Raw genomic sequence first — 25,191 nt, forward strand, 5'->3', positions numbered from 1 at the left:
CTTTTGGCTCAATGATGATTTCAATACTTGTATACCACCTACCAACTTGTATAACTTTACAAGTCTCAAACCGATACGGCTTTTGAAAGTTGGTTAAAATCGTCTTGCAGGATTTACAAGCGTGTTAAAAGACAGGCCAAAAGTATGTCCCCGTCTATACCCGTCCGTCAGAATAGGCTGCCTTGAACGGGGGCTATCAGTGGGTATCATGTACATAGTAAACAAGTAGTACATCATATAACAAGGGAGTAACCTTACCCGTAAAAGTGCATGGCGACTTTATCAATGAATTAAATCATAATTTCTCCATGCAATTTCGCAGCACACTGTACGTTTGCAACACATGTTATACGTCTTTTTACTAAGAAGGCAAAACTTTATAGCACTAGCGACCAGTGAGCTAATCCGCGGATGGACAGACTGACACATACTCGTACGTAATACATATACATTGCCAACCAAATGTATTATGTGCAAAAAAATGCCATACTGTCCTATTTGTAGTTTCAACGTTGAGGGCTAAAGGTAGAAGAACGGCGCTCACCATCGCTCCGTTTGCAATAAAAGAGGGTCTTAGTTACTTAATATAAAATAATTATTATTTATTTTCCAAACACTAAACCATAACAATAACACGTTTAGCAATAATCAAGTCAGTAAAGGTATTTCAATCTATCTCCCCATTGGGCCGGGGCCGGGAGGGCTGTCGACCACCATCACACCACCACCGTCGTCCACCATCGCAGGATGTCCCATGTCGTGCATCGGAGGCTGATCCACAACGTTTACCCCTCCGCCATCGTCGCCACAGCAACTACTGCACCCACCCATTATTTATTTCTGGAATACAGAATAACATTATTGTGAGTACTTATACAAAATATTTGTAAAAGTAACCATAAGCGTCGGAAAATGCAGCGAAGGAAAATATCATGGGAAAACCGAGCAAATCTCAACAAGGCACTAGCCTATTTACAAATCTTTAAGAAATAATTCGTTTTATCAGGCTTTAATAGATATCTTGATAAGGATATATTTTTTTTAATCTGCATAATAAATATCAAAAAACTTAAACTTACGTATTGTCTTTGTGAGTTACAACAATGTACTAATATTGTATTTCAATTCTCGCTAAATGGTCCCAGTTATGGGCTGATAAGATACTAATGTATAGGCACTTGCGGTATCTCATCGATAAAACTGTCGTCTATTATGACACATAGCTTTGCAGTAAAAATTTCAGGGTAATTTGATAACTCAATTTGTCATATGATTATATTAAAATGAATTTATGGATCTTTAAATCGTCTTCATATATTAATGGACCAAAATCACTATGTCTGGGTTTTCATGGCAACAAGGTAAAACGAAAGCTATGAAGTCGATATTAACTTATTAGCTAAAATTAATAAAACTGACCACTTGTAACTTCCCCTACCCACACCCCAATCTACCCCATCTATTAAACCCCGGACCTAATAAAATAAGGAACCTAATCGTTATCAATCCCACCTTTAAAATTACCCCTAAAATTTACCCCAACAATAATCTTACCTTAACAATAATTTGGCCAAGTGATCGTCTAGTTACAGGTTAGGACCCCTCGAAGTGAACCGCGGTACTCTAGATTCTTTAATGAGTAACAACTAAATCTTGGACTCTGTTTCTACCTGAATAAGTATTACCTAGATGTTAAGACTTGGAAATTTACCATACTAAATAATTCATTATGTTGAGAGGAAACAATCGACAGGATGTTATGTTAAGATTCAACCTTCAGCAAAATACCGTAAGACTAAGTTATTCCAAACCTTTTTCTATATTAAATATGACACCTTATAAGTAAAATGAAAATATATAACAATCGACAAGGTATGAGTAGTGTCGTGGTAAAGGAAATAGGCTCCGCCCACATGCACAAGGTCGTAGACGACGGGTGTAGCCTTAAGTTACAGAAACTATCAATGATTTTTGATGTAATGTAAGATATATTTTTATTCATTCATTAGAAAGATATTTAGTTATTGCAGCATATAAGATTATATAAATATAATAATATATTTGGTAAAATCCTGCTACTCCTATTAAGTCTTCGGGGTAACATTGAAGCAGCACTCCTGGGTTAAGCCCATTTACACACTTATATTAAGATTAAATATTATTACCTATCAATCCTATCATCTTCTAAACGAGGTGTGAATGGATCACACGTGCTGCCTCTAATGCTAGATGCAGGTCTGAAGACTCTTACTCCGATTAGCAATATCAATCGGGCCACCTACTATCTTATTAGCCAGACGGGCTATGACCAACGCTTCGCAACCCTATGCAAACCTAGGGGCTGACGAAGAGAAGCGATAAGTATTCGTCAGACACCATTTACTTATCTTTTTATATCCAAAAGCTAAGGCTACTAAGCCATTATCCCAGTCCCCATAGCTAAAAGTAGGCTGAATTCCTAGGCCTTTTAAATGTATAAACGAAGTACAAGTTTAACTCATTACTGTACTTTATGAGATCGAACTATCAAGGTGAGTATTATTCCACTCAAAGATTCCAATGGACTGCGCTCGCCTGCCAAAGGGTCTCTAAAACAAACCATTCTTTAATCCCAGAATAGTCTGTGTTCCTAAACCCAACTTGATATTTAAGGATTGAATATATAAATACCTTAGGACCTGATCGTAATACTCAGTACTTCGTCTCTACACCAAAAACCCAGAAATGAAAATAAATAGATATAAGATGTTACAGAAAACCCTCAACTTTCCACTCAGAGTAACAGTCTGGAAGATTTAGGTAATTATAACCCATTACCAGTATTTCCCTAATATTATCATTAGTACACGTTATAAAACCATAGCTTCACGTCGTTAGAACCTTTTGAAAGATATATATATATATATACACCAACCAATCGAATTTCTAGATCAAACCTAAGAGAGATCCTATAACAGTGTGTGTGACTCTACCCTATTCCTACCCTTAGACCCTAATCTAGTATGTACAGAACACAGATCGTACTTACCATTGATCTAGTGATTTGGAACATACACAAGTGTATCCCTAAGTCTAAGCTGTAAGCATTCGGCCGACAAAACCGAGGTATAGCAATCCCTAGTGTCTGTGTGATTGGCCCCCTCCTCATCGCCACGTAGGCACGGTGGATGAGAATAGACCGCCCTAGCATGTCTATAGGTAATCAGCACACTAGCACACACACCCGTACCAGTCACATGGGATACCCCGCCATGACTAAAACTTTATCTGTGTTTGTTACCAATCATGACAGAAGCTCTCCCGTGACCAGCACTAGCATGAGCCAGAGCACCGAAATATATATAAATATATTTAATACGAGACCTAGCCTCAATTACTGCAGACTTCAGTGAGCTGAGATTACTCTCAATGGCACGCACGTGATGCCCTCACATTCATCTAACAGCTGGACCTTGAGACTAAGGAGAGTATGCTCGCCTCTTATGTTGGTAAAGAAGAGACGCCAAGTCCTCTCAACTTGGAGCAAAAGACTTCTAAACAGCTGCAATTTGACACCGTTAGGGAGCAGCTGATTAGATGGACAAACTGTTAGTCCAAACAGTGATCTGGCTTTATAAAATAACAAACTAACCTCATAGAAAGGTAATAAAATAACAAAATTAGTTTTTACTAACAAAAAACTCACAATATAGTAACACAGATAAGGAAGCAAAGAATCTCCACCATAGCCTAAGCTTAGCTTTACGACAACGTTGTCCCCGCAATGCCAAACATAGACACAATTTACAAGTTTAAATTTACCAGGATAATTCCCAGCAAACACAAACAAATAGAAGGAATAGTAGAGAAACTTTACTTACTCAAAGCCAGAGATACCGCCAGTCCGATGGTTAAAGAATGAATAATCCTCCCTCCGTACTTTCCGGCCCTTTTATATACTTTAGTAGCGACATAACAGCGACATAACGGCGACATAACGGCGACTAGCGACATAATAGCGACATATTGGCGACTAGCGACATATTGGCGACATATTGGCGACTAGCGACATATTGGCGACATAATAGCGACACAACGGCGACATAATAGCGACATATCGGCGACATAATAGCGACACAACGGCGACATAATAGCGACACAACGGCGACATAATAGCGACACAACGGCGACATAGTAGCGACACAACGGCGACATAGTAGCGACACAACGGCGACATAGTAGCGACATAACAGCGACATATTGGCGACATAACAGCGACATAACGGCGATATAATAGCGACATATCGGCGACATAATAGCGACATATTGGCGACATAACAGCGACATATTGGCGACTAGCGACATAATAGCGACATAACGACGACATAATGGCGACATAACGACGACATAACGGCGACATAACGGCGACATAATAGCGACATAATAGCGACATATCGGCGACATAACAGCGACATATTGGCGACATAACAGCGACATATTGGCGACATAACAGCGACATAATAGCGACATATTAGCGACATATTGGCGACATAACAGCGACATATCGGCGACATAACAGCGACATATTGGCGACATAATAGCGACATAATAGCGACATATCGGCGACATAATAGCGACATAACAGCGACATATTGGCGACATAACAGCGACATAACGGCGACATAATAGCGACATATCGGCGACATAATAGCGACATATTGGCGACATAATAGCGACATATCGGCGACATAATAGCGACATAATGGCGACATAATAGCGACATATTAGCGACATATTGGCGACATAACGGCGACACAATGGCGACACAATGTTTTTTACGCACACAACGACAGGATTCGCTTGGTAGTCAGTTTAAGTAGACCAAAAAAAATGATAAAATGAAACGTTTCAAAACCTATCAAGCATGAATATGCTAACATTATTATTTAACTTCAGGTATTATAGTTTTGTTTTCTGAAAATAACGTCTGTATTGTAATATTTTATGTTTATTATTAAGTTAGTAACTCAATGTTCTTTATTGCACCAATAATTATGCATTTATTCTAGGTTAACTTCAATTGATTATTATCATTCTTCGCAGCATTTTAAAATAAATAAAAAAATGAAAATTCACTGAGTGTTATGTATTTAATCGAAATCACAAGTGGTAAAATACGGAAACGTGTCCTTCAAGTTGTAATTGTTAGAATACGGAGTGAAATCATGACTGAAAGATGCAAACGAAGAGTACTGTAGTTTTTCATTATTTTCTATGTGTTTTAATATAAAACCAAGGCCAATATTACGAAATAGGCATATGGCTAGTCACACACTTCGTCAGATTTTATTAATGTGATTACCATTGCTACTCGGACTCACGCCAGAGGGTTCCGTACACACACCTAGTTAGTGATTTCGTTGTTTGTTGCTATACAGTGTATTAGCACTCCGTAAGTATTAGCCAAATGGGATAAACGAAAAGTTTATCGCTTCATGTCCCTCTGTCATGTCACAGCCATTTTACCCAAAAAGTATAATATGGTAAGTAGATGTATTATTATATATACAATCTGTCATTAAATAAATGACAATCACTCAAAATAGATAATACTTAAAAACTAGGGAATACATTAGTTGTAAATTAAACTAAGCAATTAAAACTATTCGAACAACCCACCCCGCATAGTTCCCGGCGCAAAGGTGCCTATTACGCTTGCCGCGTTTACGCGTTGAACCGCGATGGACAATCTCTGCGCCAGGAACGACCCGAAGCGGGGGTCGAGACCCCTCTCCCGCAGACGACGCCCCAGCTCCCCGAGAAAAGTTTTCGCCTCCGCGCACCAGCACCCAAACGTCTCCACAACAAGGGGAACGAACAAGTACTTTGATAACCCCGAGTAGGTACTTGTCCCTCTTTAGGGACGCTGCCTGCTCAGCGGCTGCTCCTGCCGACCGCACAGTGCGGCCAATGTGCTGACGCAGGTGGCGTCCCACAAAAGGCATTTACCTTTCTCCCACGGCACTAGAGTCAAACCGTCCGGCCTTTTGCCATCTGACCGACTAAGGCCCGGCGGCTCCAGCACACACGGGACATTGGCTGACACTCCTTATTATTTCCTTTATTCATTTAAAATCTTAGGTTAGGTTATTTATAATATGAATATAAAAGTAAAATATAAAAATACTTACAAAACAATACAAATTATTATTATTGTCTGTATTTACTTTATCTCAGGACCATGGGGTCCCGGACATTTGGAAAGCGTGCGTGGGGCCGAAGCCAGCACGTAGAGTCCCCTTGTAATAGAGAATTTACTAAATGTGATGTGACACTAACCGACGATTATCCCTGTATGCACTTTAGCAATGCACCCAAGGATAAGCCCCGGTTAGTGTAGGACTATTCTAAAAAAGGGACAAAAAGAAACAGGGCTATTGGGTTGAAATACTATTATTCCCTTTATTTATTTTTGGTCTTAGGCTAGGTCATTTATAATATGAATATAAAAGTAAAATATAAAAAAACTTACAAAACAATACAAAATATATATAAACACATTATAAATAAAACCGGCCAAGAGCATGACGGGCCACGCTCAGTGTAGGGTTCCGTAGTTACTCTTCCGTCACAATAAAGCTGAAAGTATAGTAAATTGTTAACCAAGGGATGAAACGGTACCTTTCACGCGAGTTAAACAAATAGGCAAATTTGCATAATCAGTACCTAATTAGGTAAAGTAAGTCTTTTTACTATGAAGGGGGAACTTTTTGCGATAACTCAAAAACAGCTTAACTGATCATGTCCGCTATAGTTTTCATTTAATGTCTTTCTTAAGCTCTACTCCACGATTTTTTTCATAATTTTTGGACCTATGGTTCAAAAGTTAGAGGGGGGGGACACATTTTTTTTCTCTTTCGGAGCGATTATCTCCGAATATGTTCACTTTATCAAAAAATGTTTGTAGAAGACCCCTATTAGTTTTGAAAGACCTTTCCAACGATACCCCACACTGTAGGGTTGAAGCAAAAAAAAAATTCACCCCCACTTTACGTGTAGGGGAGGTACCCTCAAAAAAAAAAATTTAGATTTTATTGTACGACTTTGTCGGCTTTATTGATTTATATATCCATGCCGAATTTCAGCTTTCTAGCACTAACGACCACGGAGCAAAGCCTCGGACAGACAGACAGACAGACAGACAGACAGACGGACATGGCGAAACTATAAGGGTTCCTAGTTGACTACGGAACCCTAAAAACCTAACCTAGGGTGCCGCCAGCAGCGGGGCAGGGCCCAAGCTGCCGGTGGTCAGGGCTGCAGAGAGAGGAACCGCTTGACTATCCGCGCCGTGTCCAAGATCACCGCCTTCTGCATCTGACCCTTGACCCAACCACCTAGCGAGAGTCTCTCAAGGCGAGACTCTTCGCTATGAGACCGGTCGCTGAAACGACTATTGGGACAATGATCGTCGAATCAACATCCCTATAATAATACTATTATTGTTATTATTATTATTGGGGTGTTGCGGGCCTTTGAGTGCCACGTCGAACAAGCAGTGATCTATTGTGACGGCCCGTGGAATCCAGGAAGTTCCATATTCTTTGGGCCGTAATGTTCTATACCTTGTAGGGTTGCAATACATGCCGGCCTAAGTAGGTACCTACTTCTTTTTGACATTATTAGTGATCCACAGGAACAGAGAATGCACATTGCAGTCTCTTCGGACTCCTGGCAGAACCTGAATGTCAGATCTTGTTTCTTTCCAATATGTTCAACCAAAACATGTATTTGTTCTACTTACATTGTCCAGTCAATATTCTAGTCACAAGTATTCTAGTCTAGCGCAGGTTTTGTGTCTTTTGAGCCCTAAAAGCTCCTTAGCAGTTTTGCTGTTCAACCCTTTGATTAGAGCTTTCGAGAGTTCTTGTCCCTTGACGAACTTCCACCAATCGATTGCTCTTGTTTTTTCCACGTTGTTCAGCAGAGAATAGGCATCCCGTTTTGTGATTCCACAGAACGGTTCTGGGCCGACCAGGGGTGTGTGCCCTTTCTAGCAAGTTTGTCCGCTACTTCGTTTCCGTTAATTTCGGAGTGCCCTGGTGCCCATCGAAGTACGACTTCGTTGGAGTTAGCCAGTACACTTAGGTGGATCAGGTGGATGTACTATATTAAATGGAATCGGAACGTCCACAGTATATATGAGGCTCACAAAATAGTTACCTATACAACTATCTTGTGAGCGGCTACTAGTTGAGAAGTTAAAATAAAAATTATACATAGGTATAGGTAGGTGGGTATTATTATACATACAGGTATAGTATATATTTTCGGAGGTGCAAAAGTGAAATAGTTATTTGTACAACAAGAGAACAAAGTACACAAGACTTTTCACCACAGCAGTGAAAGCATAATTGGAAGGAAAAATACAACCTGAATAAATCTAATCCTTCTTCATCACGTTTTCACTCGTGTTTTCTTAAGGTATTCTAACAATTAAGTTTAATTACCGACATAAAGCACAAAAACATAACGAAAGAAATTTCAGTGAAATAATATGAAAATAACGAACATCAAGTGACAGTTCAATCGACAACTTTTTTTGTAAATAAAAACTTGAAAAAAAAAATAAGTAAGTACTTACTTACTTATACGGTCCGAAATAGGATACTACTACGTCAATTATGTGTCAACTATAGTACAGGGTGGCCAAATAAGAAGTATACATTTAGTCCATTGAATGAGTCCCTCCAAGGGGGGTCTAGAGTGCGTGAGTTAGTAACGTAAGATGTTTCTTCGGAAACATGTCAAGAGTCCCTAGGTAATAAACATACTAAAACCCCGGGACACTAGGGGGAGCCCCGGAGTGGGGGGAGGGGGGGAAAGGGTCCATTTTTTAATTTTTCGCTTAAATCTCAAAAACGGTACATGTTAGAGAAAAACTTTCAAGGAAAAGTTGAAAGGCCATAAAATTATCTACAAGTTGTACCTAAATCATTTTTTTCTATTCCCAGCCGTTTTCGAGCTACATCCCATGAAAGGTGAAAAATTCGAAAACTTTTTATTTTACCAACTTAGGGTGCCCGCAGACGACCGTTTTTTTCTCCGTTTTTGTTGTGGATTGTAAGAAATGACGATGATAATGATAATGATGATGATGATGACTACTTTTTCATCCTTTTGGGTTGGGACGGTCCTGTTAAGAGTTCTTCTTTAGGGATTGCAAACCGGATTGATTTTCAATCCGGCCGGATCCGGCCGGATTTTGACCATAATCCGGCCGGACCGGATCCGGTTTGGTGTAGGGATATTAAAGTTAATTAAATGACATTTTTTTTTAGTTTTTTGCGTAATACGTATTCCTAAATCTATAATTTGAAGTTAATAAATAACTTCTTAACAATAAAATAGAACTTGGTAGTAAAAAGTGTCACAACGTCAATATCACTTTAAAAACAAAATTTGAAATCGGTAATTTATTATATTTAACCATTCGCAAGTGCTCAAATTTTCGTTTACAATTATAAATTTGATTAGTTTCCAAAGCCCGATGATGGGATGTGGGGTGGGAATTGGAGCTCCTTGAAAGGCCAAGTTTTCGTAACTGTTCTTTGATTGAATTCATTGTAGAGTCTGTATTGGGCCCCATACATTCCACGGCTCTTCTCTTTCCGCACAGACTCTAAAGTTGACATCCATTCTACCATACAGAAATAAGAAATACATAGAGTGTTCACTCCATACATCAGTTTTGGTACCAAAACGCTTATTATTTTCGTAGACGACATCCAGCATCGAGTAGCTAGCTAGCTCTCAGTACTAGCGGAACTCTATTTTCAACTCCTACGCTTACTCTGGTTATAATATTAGCTGAAAATCGTTGAGCATTAGACTTTTTGTTTGCCGCGATTTCCATTGTCGAGTAGCAGTACTGAGAGATCCGCTACGTGACGCTAGATGTAAACTACGAAAATGTTTTGGTAACAAAACCGTTGTATGGAGTGAGCACTCTTGGTCTTCTATTTGATTCTAGTAACAAAAGAAGATATTTTACTTTTAACCAATTATGATATTAAATGCGCTCTAATATTATCTTGCTCTAATTTTTTTGTCCGAGAAAGTAGTAGACTGTATGACTTAAAAAAAAATAACTTTTTTTTAATTAATAGAATAGTATATTGGTCAAATTATAATGAACAACACACGACACGACGATCTCATGCGAAAAATAATAGAATGTGGGATTGAAAACCATTGCGGAAAGGGACTCCCTAAGAAAAGTTACATAGATCAAATAAAAAAATTGGCTAGACGTAGAGTAGCATGTACCATCAGATGAAGGAAATTGCATAAGATTGGATGACATTGTAAATATTTTATCATATATATTATATACATATATCGGAGAAAACTAAAGATTATCAATATTATCATATATTCATTCACACATTTTGATCCAACTGTACTCGGTTGCCCAACTGTAGTTGGTTGAGTACCGCCGCCGACTTAATCCTGCTCATTTGTTTACTTTTAATCTCCTAACACAACATTATGACACGACATTAACCTTCTCTTTAGCATAAATTACAAATGCCTTCCATGGCATCTCCATCCGTTATTTTTTCCTTTTATTACAGTATTTATGTAATCGTCAAATCGTGCCACCAACATGAAAGAAGAAGAAATCCTCTTCTGTTCCTAGTCATTGTCATAATAAATATATTTTTATCTTACTAAATTTAAACGTTTTCATTCGTTTTTTGTTCTGTTCAACTTCATACCACGCATCCGTCGCCTGTTCCTCATCTGAAATGCACAGCGCGTGCTGTATTTAGGCGTTTTTTTATTTTACCGGATCCGGTCCGGATCCGGTGATTTTTACCGGATCCGGTAGCTCCTGAAAAGTACCGGATCCGGCCGGATTACCGGATCCGCCGGACCGGATTGCAATCCCTATTCTTCTTCTATTATTTGTTCATCCTCAGATGTAGGTGATTCGTGGTGAAGCTCTTCGTCATCACCATCACCATCATCATCATCTTCCTGAATGGATACGCTGTTAAGGCATTTCCCTTGGCAATGAAGGCATGCCGCTGAACATTTGAGCATTGCTTTTCGGCATCCACATTTGGCGAGAGATCTTTGATTTGTTGACCTATTTTTCGCAATAGTATGGTCAACAATTCACAAGGTTTAAGATCAAAAGGCGACCCAATCCTTTTCTTATTTTTTTTACTTTCGGCGTAAAAGGTCATAAAAATATCAAATCGTGTACAATCTCCTTGTGTATTTGCGGTTACTTCCGGAGTTTGAGAAGTACCGGCTGTGGCGCAGTCCACAGCATCATCATTTGCCACTCGTGTACCAACATGAGGGTTGGCGCCCTCATGCCCCCCTAGCATTAAGTCCTCCGGTCGGGGCCCGGATGGACATCCCTCAGCAGGTTGGGTAAGCCCCTGCTGAGGCAAAGTGGCGCCATGGGTCTGTAGCGGCTCCATGGTGCCTCGCCCCCGTTTCTCTAGTTCACACGGATGAGCATGGGGTTTTAGCATAAGCTTAACGAGGGCGGACCCCTTCCCATGCTACGTGTGAACCTTCATCGAAAAAATCCGAACAACGGATAATGTTGGGACATTGATGTCATATGAGAGGCACTAGAGGAAAAAAAAAAAAAGTTCAAGTATCGTAACTACCCTAATAAAATTCAATTCCTCCTAAACGCCTCCATGGTGGAATCTGGTTTTTTTATCAATAATAGACCTAATTATGAGCAATCTATCGGTACCGGTCACAAGTTGCACTTTTGAGCTTTTTGGAAGAAAAAAAATAAAAAGGTCAAGTTGCGTAACTACCTTAATATAATATTTTGACAATCGATTCCTCCTAAAGGCTTCCATGGAGGAATGTGTTTTTTTTACCAATGATAGACCTAATTAAGAGCAATCTATCAGTACCGGTCACAAGTTGCACTTTTGAGCTTTTTGGAAGAAAAAAAATAAAAAGTTCAAGTATCGTAACTACCCTAATAAAATTCAATTCCCCGTAATCGCCTCCGTGGTGGAATCTGGTATTTTTATCAATGATAGATCTAATTATGAGCAATCTATCTGTACCGGTCACAAGTTGCACTTTTGAGTTTTTTGGAAGAAAAAAATAAAAAGATCAAGTTCAGTAACTCAAACTACCCTAATATAATATTTTGACAATCGATTCCTCCTAAAGGCTTCCATGGAGGAATGTGTTTATTTTACCAATTATAGACCTAATTAAGAGCAATCTATCAGTACCGGTCACAAGTTGCACATTTGAGTTTTTTGGAAGAAAGAAATATTTTTTGATCGATTGATGTGATAAACATGGGTATGTAGTATGGGGAAATTGTTTGAGCCAAAATCATTTTTTACTGCGTGTAACTCAGAAACGGCTGGGAATAGGAAAAAATGATTTAGGTACAACTTGTAGATAATTTTATGGCCTTTCAACTTTTCCTTGAAAGTTTTTCTCTAACATGTACCGTTTTTGAGATTTAAGCGAAAAATGAAAAAATTGACCCTTTCCCCCCCTCCCCCACTCCGGGGCTCCTCCTAGTGTCCCGGGGTTTTAGTATGTTTATTACCTAGGGACTCTTGACATGTTTCCGAAGAAACATCTTACGTTACTAACTCACGCACTCTAGAACTTTTTATTCAATGGACTAATTTTGTTTTTAAATTTTAACTGTATTAAGTTCAAAAATTATTAGGTATCGTTTTAAAAATATATTCTTCAGGGTTGGCAAATTCATGCGAAACATAATGTCTGACATATGTCCACCTCTAACAGCAGGCAAATGTAAGCCCTTATCATCCCAATGTTCAGCATCTATTCGCACATTTTTGGCATTATCTTAGTACATTTGTGTCGAATAGTCGGTTTTAACTGTTTAAATTTCATCAGCTCGTTAGCATAGACACGTAATTTTAGATAGCCCCACAGAAATAAGTCAAGAGCTACAAAATTTGGAGAATTTGGGTGCCAATCACTGTCACTTTTTTTCAAAATTAATCGAGCAAACAACGTGTTTTAAACAACAGAAACATTTGAGATAAAATTGCTTGCTGCTAGTGGTATACATTTGGCAGAAATTATCTTCCGTATACAATTGCCAACCCTGAATAATATATTTATGAAAAAATATTAAATAAAATTTCCACTTAATGTAACTAAAATTTAAAAACAAAGTGTATCATTCTTATTTGTCCACCCTGTATATAGAGATCGTTCAAAGTAGAACTATTTATTTTGTGCGATAATCTTCATACTTTTATAGTTCATTACTTTAATTTTACAATAAAATACGTTTTTATCAAACTTAAAACTGTTTTTTCATGAATTACCTAATTATTATTACTGGTATGTGTTTGGGAACGATGCGTTCTGAAAATTCTGAGTTATTTCGGGCGTCAATATACCGTTGAATGACGTTTGAACTTTTTTTCTCTTTTTTTTCTAATGATGACGTGAAAGGGAAAAAAATCCAATTATTTAGTAACTTGTGAACCGGGCGTACAAAACATGAAAAAGAAAATAAAGCTTAATAAATGGTTTTTCAAAAATCTTCTTATTGAATAGAAGTGCTGCGAAAATATGCCTTCTTACTTATGGTTTAACGTTGATTTTTCTGACGTCATGCTCTCTTGCAACCCCACTTTGCAGTTGGGCAGTTTTAACACGAAAGTGGAGGACCCGCGCGAAATCGCATTTCCATTAAAATGTAGTCCTCATTTTTCTCTCTGGAAGAACATTATTGAAAATATTTTGACAGTTTGTTGTATATCGACCACGGCCATGCCCTTACGTTTGATTTTTTTCGAATTTTTATTTATTATAAGAGTTAAGAGCATTTAAAAAATTGTATGAAAACTGTTTGTCGCTCCTAATTTTTACAATAATCAAAAAATCAATAAAGTCAAACGCAGGGGCGTAGCTATTGTTAATATACACCAAATTACGTAACAAAAAAAATCATAATGTCAACATCCAAAGAGGAAAATTTGGACTACGTTTGTATGGAGAAGCAGCCGTCGCCTTTCCTCGAATTTAGTACACAATTATTAAATCATTTATACTTGAAAAGAAATGTACCTCTTTAATTTGGGAGTAAAAGCCAAATGAAGTTGGGGTTGCTGGTGAGATGCTCTATAGCAACCCTCTACCAGATTTCAGCAAATATTTACCTACTTTTTCAGCATATGAGAGATAGGAGAAGTTTGTATCCCACCAAAAACATTTTCATGTAAAATGTTGCCGAGACCATATATGGTTCGCACTGTCAAAAAGTTATCAGATCTCATGCAAAGCCAAGGTTCTAACTCTCCACGCGACGACCTAACTCTACATCTACAAGGCCTCTTAAATTCACAAACTCTACACCTCTAAACAAATAAAACCTACAAATTATATCCCCACGTCAAGATGTTGTTGATATGATACACCTCGTGGTGGGATCCCGTTGAGGTTATTTTTTCACGAAATTGATGAGCACTAAATATCTAGGATTTAATTGAACTTCCACGAGCATTCTTTTCATATAACAGTAATGCTGATTTCTTGCCTTGGTACCACAATATAACCAAATTAATATGTACTGAAAGTTGACATGATATATTAAACTAACCAAAGTTTACTTAAGAAGTGGTTCAGTAAAATAGTGGCAGTGAATTTAGCACAATCGGAGTATTTATATCGGAATATTATATATATAACAAGATGCTTTTTTCCACAAAGATATTTAGGACTATTTTGTGTAGAATTTAATAAGCTTTAATGTTGCCTTACACCATATTACATAGAGAACGTGGATTTAGAGTAAAACGCAAATTTCTCCAGGATGGTATACATTTTTTATGATGGGTGCAATTCCTCGAGGCATGAAAAAAGGGTCTTTAATTTATATAATATAATTTGTAGGTTTACAATATTATATGAATATACTATTCTATACAATTTAATGAATAGTAGCTAAAAATTACTATAGAAAATTGCACTACTTAAAAATTACCAAACAAAAATCCACATAAGGTGCTGCTACTTATTTTCCGAACCACTCCTTATTTGAGAATAAAATCGTGAGTACTAATTTCTCCAATCTCTTGTTTACTGGAAAAATGGTGCGATGCTCAATCCCAACTTCATTTGGCTTTTACTCCAAAACTACAGTGCTACATTTATATTTAACAACTGTACAATTAAATAGCAACAGTGTACCTACTAAATCTTCATATAATAAAAATGCCAAAACGCAATGCGGGGTTACCAGAGAGCATGTCTTTTATTGTATCGTATAAAGGTTATGATGTTATGATTAAAACCCTCCATTACGTATGGTCCTACACGCACTTGGCCGGCTTTTTTTCTTTAGGTACTATCATACCTAAGTATATTTAAGTTTGTAAGGTTTGTATGTTTAACTGTTATACCGATAAAAAAAAGCGGCCAAGTGCGAGTCGGACTTGCCCATGAAGAGTTTCGTGCCATTTATGACGTATTAAAAAAAACTACTTACTAGATCTCGTTCAAACCAATTTTCGGTGGAAGTTTGCATGGTAATGTATATCATATATTTTTTTTAGTTTTATCATTCTGTTATTTTAGAAGTTACAGAGGGGGCGGGACACATTTTACCACTTTGGAAGTGTCTCTCGCGCAAACTATTCAGTTTAGAAAAAATAAATATTAGAAACCTCAATATCATTCGAAGACCTATCCATAGATACCCCACACGTATGGGTTTGATGAAAAAAAAATTTGAGCTTCAGTTCTAAGTATGGGGAAACCCCCAAAATTTATTGTTTTTTTTTTTCTATTTTTGTGTGAAAATCTTAATGCGGTTCATAGAATACATCTACTTACCAAGTTTGAACAGTATAGTTCTTTAGTTTCGGAAAAAAGTGGCTGTGACATAAACGGACAGACAGACGGACATGACGAATCTATAAGCGTTCCGTTTTTTGCCATTAGGCTACGGAACCCTAAAAAACATATAATAAGTTGCTTGTATTGGCCCTACTTCATTTTTCTCTTGTTTGTTGTTATAGCGGCTATACCAATAGGTACTCAATTTAGTAAATTGCAACTGTCTACATCTTCTTAAACACACCCGATAATCAGGTTTTTTGTATGGGGCTCCCATACATCCCTCAAATTTTAATCTTGTTTATTATTATTATTTGTTTTATAGCGGCAATAGAAAAACACAAACAGTCTATCTATAACGGTTTCTGAGATAGAGCCCGCCTGACACACAGACAGAAGGACAGACCGGAATTTATGTTAACCAAACTGTTTTTTTTTTTTATATTGCACATTGAAAGTAAATTAGGAAAGCCTGTAGCAATTTATACATGAATCTAAATAATAGATTTATTTTTTCTTATTATTTTATAAATTTTCCTTAATATTATTTACACTTATACATATATTACATTATACAAGCATAAACTCGAGGCTTGTAAACTAAAATGAATGAAAATGCATTAATACAACTGACTTTTGTTCATATATACAAATTATACATAACATAAATTAGGAAATACCTTTTTACCATACTAAATGTCTATTTAGTTCTTTTCTATTCTAACCGTAAGAATAAAAAAGGAATTTAATTTAACTAATAAGTACATACAAAAGTTGATAGGTACTTAAACAATTACAAAGATAAAATTAAAACTAAGAAAAATCAACACGTACAAGACGTCTTTGCTGTTGGGTCAAGCCAAGTGTCAAGTGTCATTTTTGGTTGAAGAAATGTCACTTGACAGTGACAGATCAGTATCATAACGGTGTGACATCTTATATATAGGTAAGCATTGTTCGAATTGGGCCGTTCCTCTCATTCCGTCAATCATATGCTTTATGCAGTCCGCACGACATGACTCTATAATATGCGCTGTAGTAGTGAAGTCATGTGCAGATCTTTTTGGTATTTGCTACTGATACATAAAATAAAGTATAATAAATGCGTTCGTTGATATTTCTACTTCAACAGTTTATTTTTGCAAAATAAATGTAAGATAACAGCGGAAATATATCATTAACTTGTTAAAAAAGGGGTCTTCAATTAATTACGTTTTTCTAGGTTTTTTTACCCCTCCCCCTGTTGTGACGTCACATTTTTTGTTAATATTAGTAATTTTATAACACAAGACCAATTAGGAAAGAAAATTTTACTGTACAGCGAATATAAGTGACATCACAAAGTTTGTGACTCCCCCTCTCCCCCTTGTCACAACATGACACATTTTCTTGACCCTCTCCCTAAACGTGTGATGTAATTAATGGATGACCCCATATAAAGAAATCGTATATCTCATCACTAACCATATGTAATTCTAATTTTCATAGATAATAGCATTGATATGATTAGGCTCATTATCAGAAAAAAATAGACATCCGGTAGGTACCTAAGTATATAAGGTAATACTAAGGTAAAAACAAAACTGTACAGGGTTGAAGTAGGGCACAATTTTGCTGAAGAAATAAATTAACATTCCCGTAATTTACGCGTTCAAGATAACATAATCATTTTGTATTAACTACTATTTAAAACGGGGTATTTATTTTAGTGAATATTGTTAGTTAGAGTATCGGAAATTCATTAAAACAAATATACTTGGTATAACTCCATTTTAAATACTACATAGTTATAATTCTCGCCATTGTTTCGTTTCATTTTCTTAACCTTTCTTTACTATTACTTTTAATTCGTTTGGTAAAGACCAACCAACCAAGTAACTATGACTTATTTCAAAAACAATGCACCTATTGCACTTAATCGACTGTGATCATCGACTGTTTGTATTCCTCTCAAGCCAAAAGAGCACAGAAATAAAAATACAAACGAACACAACGCGTCAGTCCGCTTTGAAATAATCACCACAAAGTAACGGTGTTTTCTTAACTAACTTTGTAATATATATTTAGTGTTTTGTCAACTGTCTGTAAAAGCCATAAATGATAGTGTTTCGTATTAGTAAGTACTATCTGGCGTAGGGTGGCGGCGGCTGGTGCACGACGGTGACGGGCGCGGGCACGTGGTGGTGCACCACGTTGACGGTGGTGGGCGGGGGCGGCTCCGCGCAGCAGTCGCAGCACAGGCACGGGATGCAGCAGCAGCAGCAAGGCCGGCACGAGATGTTGCAGCCCATACTGGAAACAAATAAAATCGTTTCATTGAGTGTGACCTTAAAAACTTCATGCTATCGTTATTTTCCGCAAAGCCTGTAAACTAAAATGAATACCTTCGTGAAATGAACACGGAGAAGCATTCTCTGATTTTGAAAATATTGACAAGTACCTACATACAAAACTTACCTACATGATTTAATGGTACTTACAAGTTGTTCGAGAGATCGGTGCAAATTATATGTCGTCAACTATATCTGCCTATAGTAAGAACCAGATTATTTTTTAAATTGGGCACTGGTTCTCTTTGCATATAAAATTAGTTAAAACAGATTAGCTTGCTTGTTATCTTTCATTTGACATAGGCCTAATAGTTAATCTTACAAAGGCATACTACAAACTCTACAAAAGCATATTTAATTGATGTAATTACTCGTAGTTACGTTTATGATGATATCTTAGCTTAATTTGATTATGCCTTATAATTATAGCCACACAAAACCTGTTCTACTAGTAAAATATACGACAAAACAACAAAAAGCAAACTCGTGACAAAAACAAAGTGTCAAGGTGAAAACCGGACCAAGGTGCAACTTGTCACATTGTTTAACGCTCGCTGCATTACCTTAAGAGCCCTTATTCCTTAGAGCGTTTGAAAAAGACTCCCAAGAAAGCTCATTAAAAAAGAGGTTTAAAAGAAAAAAAAAAATTTTAACTGTTCAAGCCCCTAGTTTAGGAAATGATTATTTAAATACGTTACCAGTTTTTGAATAAATACTAATAGTTACGTCGTAATCTTGAATGAAAAAGGAAGCATTTTACAAAATACGCTCGTCTGTAGGAATAAGGCCTCTTAAACTGCGCACTGTTTTACTAAGTAGGTATCAATATTGCACTCCATGTTTGTGGCCACTACATTCACAGTCACTATTCATGAGATGATTTCACACATTTACTTTGTATTGTTAATACAATATAGCCACATAAATTTGGATAATTGGTTCTACAATATTACTCAATGAGATTTTTAGAGTTAAATAGATTATTCAAAATTTTCCCAGCATCCCGCGTATAAAATGCGTAACAGTCGTCCACTAAACGAAAAGTGCGCGCACAAGTGCAATGACTCACCTTAATTATTTCTCCCAATTTTCACCTATACATAGGCTGAGGCTGCGGAGGGTAGCCTTGGTACTGCGGATGTGGATAGCCACCAGGGGGTGGGTACCCGGGGTACGCGCCTGGCGGAGGCGGTGGGTACGGGTAGCTTCCGGGCGGCGGCGGCGGCTGCTCGACCACTACCGGCGGGTGGTGGACGTGGACTGTCTGTGGCGGCTGCTGCTGCTGCCCGCACGCGTTAGGGCACAGGCAGGGCACCAGGCAACAAGCACTCAGCGCCAGGCAGCAAGGGTTACAACACACGTCACAGTCCCCGCAGTCGAACGACAAACACAATCCCATCACGTCCGCTTTAAACTAAAATTACACAAACCGTCGCTTTAAATTACACACCTTATCTAAACTATAATATAATCTACACTTTAAAAGGCTTCTAGTCATTAAAATAAATTTAGGTATTTAATTTGCTATTCCAATATAGCCGTTATTATCACTATCACATATTCGTATTATCACATGTTGGCGTTTTATCTTATTGATAAAGAGATAGCAATGTTAGTCACACCTAGTTCTTGGAAAATAGCACATTATATGCTCAAAGCAAAATTTAGGTATTCACAATATAAATAAAGGGGAAAATTCTGTATCTTGACATATAGTGATAGGTAGAATAATATTACTATCTTTATGACAACGATTATTTCTTTTTTAGACTTCTTTCATAACTATGAACATCTGGAAAAATATACAAGTAAATAATTTACAAAATACATTAGCTACCTATATATATATATATATAAGTAAAGAACTATGTTATGAGAACTATGATATACAGAATACTCATAATTCTGTTAATTAGATTATTAACGTGTGACAAAAGACAGATTTTGAGATAGACAAATAAGTAGTTATTAATAACTTACTATAAATAGCTCAAAATATAGGTAATTAATGCTTCGTATAGCATCACCGGCGAAAACATCGTAAACATTTTCAACTAATTCAATTAAAAAAAAAAACAATATAACCAGTTAAACAATGCAAATAATTATTTACAAAAAAATCATCAATGGGTATTGCAGGTAATCATGCACCTGGATAAAGCTACAAAACAATCGTCACATGATTTCCAATTTCCCAAGTGCATGTTTGATTAGTGGACGACTGACTAGCAGGCGAAAAAAATCGAAGGTTATTCAGAATAGTTACAATACCTTTTCAATTCAATAAGTTTCACCTTCACGTTTCAAGTAGTTGGAAAATAATAAATCCGTGTTAGTTCCAGTGTTGAAGCATTATTACTAACTGCCGCGCCGACGAGGAAAACTGGCCTGGTGTTCACGATTAACGAGCGCTTGGTTGGCCTCAGACTAACCAGTATAAGTATAATCACCGATTACCCACAGTTGTAACGTATGGCAAGATCAAGTAACATTAGGAATTATATTACAGTCCGAGACAAAATGCGTTCTTAATCACGTAAGCAGTCATGACGTGAACGCCCGCGCAGGCTGCCTACACAATACTTTTGTGCCGTCTCTCTTATGCTTATAAGAAAAACTAAATAAAAAACCGAGACAGTTAGACCTTCAAAACTTATACGTCACACGTTGGAAAATGAGAACAAACCAACCTTGCTATTACTCACGCCCTTACGACGTAGTCTACTGAGAAATACCGAGTACTGTGATATGCATTCAGCAAAACAACAAATCGAAATAGAATATAATTTAAATTCAAATTAAATATCATTAATTTCAGTAAGTATACATGAAATGAATAAGCGCAAACCTAATGTTTTACTCATGTACCTAACAGCCAGCTGCAGATATAGTAGACCCGCCCCCCTGCAAACAAATTTCTATGCAGGGGAGGTCATTTATCTCTGCACAGGCTGTACACAATTCCAATAGATGAATCAAATTTTCAAACAGCCTTTCAATAGGAACTTGATTTAATAGTGATTAACATTTGGCGCCAAAGCGATTGGCACCGCAATACGTTTTCAATTTAATAGCAATAGGTACGCTATTTCAAGAACAGATCCACGGGCACGGGCCGCGTTGTTTTACTGGTAGGAACTTAAAATAAAATTGTGTTAATTACTTAAGTGCACTAAATTCCGTCACGCAGGCATAAAACCTTATGGGTTTCAAACATGCTAGGCGTCGAGTGCCTACGTTTGTTACGAAGCAATGTTTCACATGAGCAGCATAAGCAGTTTTACCCAAATAACTCGGTAATAATTTGATACGTTTTTGACGATATACCTACTGGTACAGTGGAACCTCGGTAGCACGAATCTGAAGTAAAACGAAAAAAAAATCGTGTTAACGACTTTTCGTATTATAGATTCGAGGGTATAGACTTAAAATGGTTCTTATACTTACCTTTTTATTCATCTTAAAAAAGTTTTCGAGTTTGCGAGGTTCCACATTATTACGATACGAATAACAACATAACCTACAGTAAACTAAATGCATACTTTTCATATTGCTGAAATAACTAATGAGCTCCCTTCCGAGGTTTTCCCGAGGGTCTACAGTATGGGGTTCTTCAATAAAGGAGTGTACAGGTTTTTAAAGGGTCGGCAACGCGCATGTAACACCTCTGGAGTTGCAGGCGTCCATAGGCTGCGGTGACTGCTTACCATCAGGCGGGCCGTATGCTTGTTTGCCACCGTCATGGTATAAATAAAAAAAAACTAAACCGTACTAGGAATATCTAATGACTAGTCTCTGATTCACATAAAGTTCTATCCGTAAGTATTACCTTACCTATCTCTACCTATGTAGCTTGCTTGGTAAAGGAATCATCGGAAAAACTGTAATGATTTGCCGTGGTAACGGTAACCCATAAAAATATTACGAAACTGTTGTGTCAATTTCCTTTTGAAGTGGGTGTCGTATAGATAATAGGTAAAGTACGGTCATTCGAGCTTAAAACATCTGATCTTGATTAACTATCAATTCATTTCGAGTGCATAAATATCAGCGTTGCCACTTTTTAGTAAGTACAATTTTACGTACTTTTTGAGGAGCATACGTACTAAAAATGTACCCCGTCCAAAACCGTACTTTTTGGCGAAACCGTTCCTTTACTATTTTACTTACTTTTCGTACCTATGTGTTATTAAAAAACGTGCTAAAATGGCGTAAAAAATATAAAAAACCCGTTTCTGAAAGATTCATGCTGTTAATACTTTTTATAATTAAAAATGAAAGCGTATTGTTTTGGAAAAAAAATAACTTTTTTACTTCTTTTCTACACAAATATACAAATGTGAGTGAGGTGCACGGATAATATTATCAAATCAAGATCAGATTTTTGAAATTCGAATGCCTCTCCTTGACGTCGATTTTGGACATCGGAAGTCCACCACCGGGCTGCGATTACAAGGTAAAACGTCACGGTTCCTGGGCTCAAGGTTGCAATCGAATTTGTCACTAAGATATTTACCTGTTCAAAGAGTAAAGTAAGTATTACCTGTTACTCTAAGTAGGTACCGAAGAACTATGTATTAATAATTTAAAATATACTTAGCCTGTACATAAGTATATTTGCTGCTGCTAGGTACAGGCGGCCACAGCCCAATTTTTGAAATTCGAGCGCTCGAAATCGAAGGCGAGTACCTAATCGAAAATAATCGCATATGACAAAAGTTTCACGGCTATTTTCACATGGACATAAAAACATATTTTTGGCTTCACTATCACATACACAAGAACGCACTATCAGTAGTATAGAATAGACTTGCGGCCGCTTGCCGCTGAGTCTATGACCCGATGACCACCACCATAACAACCTCTGTGACTTTGGCGGCTACCACTGAGTAAGTAAGTAGGACCATGTGTATGGGACATTTAAATTCTACTCATAAAATTGAAATTTTTTATCGCTCGTATTTCAAAAATACGAGTAGGTAGCATTTCATCTTTTTCCACAGATTTTCAGAGACAGCTCGAAATTCAAAGATCGGCCCTCGGTTTAGCCCTCCTCTCATGCATGGATTGCACTTATACCTTTATTATGGCCCTGTCTGTATATTTCTGCCCTTATTCTAATCTGTAATTTCTTGAACTTTGAAGGGCCGTCACAGTAGATCACTGCTTGGTCGACGTGGCACCCAAAGGCCCACAACACCCCAATAATAATAAATAGGGCCAATAGGGCATCGATTGTACCAATTCCAACCATTATTGACAAAAAATTACCAAAAGTGAAGAAGATGGTAATTGAACCCATTTCCCCATGAGACCAACCATGATGACGTCCCGAAAAAAGCAGCGAGATATTCCATACAAAACTAGAGCCCAGAGTAGCTGAAAATTGTGGGGCTGTCCCGAATGGTATGTATGTACCTATGGTATTTGGTATTAATTTTTTGAGGTTTTTATGTAAACAAGTTGTTTAATATGTCGGTGAAAAACGTCTGGTTCACGAGATACCAACTTATTTCTTATTTTTTAGTCTTAGTCCTCAAAACTAAAACAGGTCAAACTGAGTCATTGTTAAAAAAAAAGTAACAGGCTTGAATATGTAAGTGGACAATACCTAAGGATCTACCAAAAGAAAGCATTTAATAGCTATGGTTGTGTTGTGACAAAACACTCCATAAAGCTACATATATAAATCATAACATAATCACTGCTATCGAAATCCTATCTTATCGCAAGCTTGCGTTGTAGATACAGTAGGTAGGTACTCAATCAAGCTGTCAGTTAAGCTGGAGATCATCACTTCCAAGTACTCCGCCTGAAGAATTAAATCCACGTAAAAATGTTCTTGCCGAGGCAATAGTGATGAGTGATAAAAAATATGTAAATATCGAAGCAGAAAAAAACTTTTCGAAAAAAATCACGACGGAAGAAGCCGCGAGCAGTTCGAACAAAACCAAAGGAAATGGAACAAAAAAGAAGGTGTCTTTTCTGCGCAGATTACCAAGTATCCGTTCCACGGTGAGCCCAAACCTGAACATTGTCCGCCACCGTTTTCGAAAGTTGAGCTGCATCAAGGCAGAAAGCGATGATGATTGTGATGATCTCCCGATGTTGGACATGCCGAGGCATAAAAGTATAGACATCAGTGTAGGCCTTGCCCGGCGAGCCTCGCTCTTCCTTTTTAGAAGAAAATCAGTGTGTATGCATCCGTATCATCCGTATACACCTAAAGTAACATCGAGGAAGATATATTTTGGTGCTGATATGAAGAAATGTTGAATGAAGCTTATTATTTTACCGGCACCGTATGTAGGTATGACGACATGAGGGATTATGGCTACATCAGCTATCTGCAGTGATTATGAATCGTTTTTGCACCGTCCATGCAGAAAAATGATATTAACCAATGACAAAAACATTAACAACGTCAAATTTCACTGTTTAACGTCATTGGGTCAAGTTCTGGTATATTTGGTCTTTTGTTTGATTGTCGCTTTATCACTTACCTACGACGAATATCATGTCATGTGAAATTAAGTGTTATTAGAAATATACACTTTATGATGTATATGCGTTTGATGTGCATGTCCCTTTGTTAAGTCTAAATAGTCATATAGGTAATTAATTCAATTACTAAACACAATTTCTTTGTAAAAAACGCTAGGATACTAAACTGAGGAGGCCAATTCAAACTTACATTTAGACATCAAAATGATATTGAAATAATTTCATTTTGTTAACATTCGACCGCGCATCTCGCTCGCGCCATTACATGTACGGACAATAACGAGCGAATTAACTGTAACTTGTTACCCAACTTACATAGTGAAGAACTATAACAAATTTTATCTACATCCATATCATAACCTCCCTATAAATCCTACTAATGTATCGATGTTCGATACCTTAATTACATTCAAATTTTAAACAGCACGCTCACGGAAGATTTTGTATTTTGCGGTAAAAATTCACGAAAATAATGTACTTTTTT

At 37.3% G+C, this 25,191-nt stretch overlaps 2 long non-coding RNA genes across 2 annotated transcripts; both read right to left on the bottom strand.

Annotated features, from left to right (window-relative positions):
* Positions 1 to 573: 573 nt before the first annotated feature.
* LOC133516055 (uncharacterized) lies at positions 574 to 1,419 on the bottom strand. The gene is made up of 2 exons (XR_009799165.1): positions 1,080 to 1,419; positions 574 to 840 (listed from the first exon to the last, which is right to left on the bottom strand). It is a non-coding gene; the product is annotated as an uncharacterized LOC133516055 (long non-coding RNA).
* Positions 1,420 to 16,366: 14,947 nt separating this feature from the next.
* Positions 16,367 to 24,229, bottom strand: LOC133516052 (uncharacterized). The gene is made up of 2 exons (XR_009799162.1): positions 20,475 to 24,229; positions 16,367 to 18,165 (listed from the first exon to the last, which is right to left on the bottom strand). It is a non-coding gene; the product is annotated as an uncharacterized LOC133516052 (long non-coding RNA).
* Positions 24,230 to 25,191: the final 962 nt, after the last annotated feature.

Source organism: Cydia pomonella, chromosome 3 (genome assembly GCF_033807575.1).
Source record: "Cydia pomonella isolate Wapato2018A chromosome 3, ilCydPomo1, whole genome shotgun sequence".
NCBI classification, from domain to species: domain Eukaryota; kingdom Metazoa; phylum Arthropoda; class Insecta; order Lepidoptera; family Tortricidae; genus Cydia; species Cydia pomonella.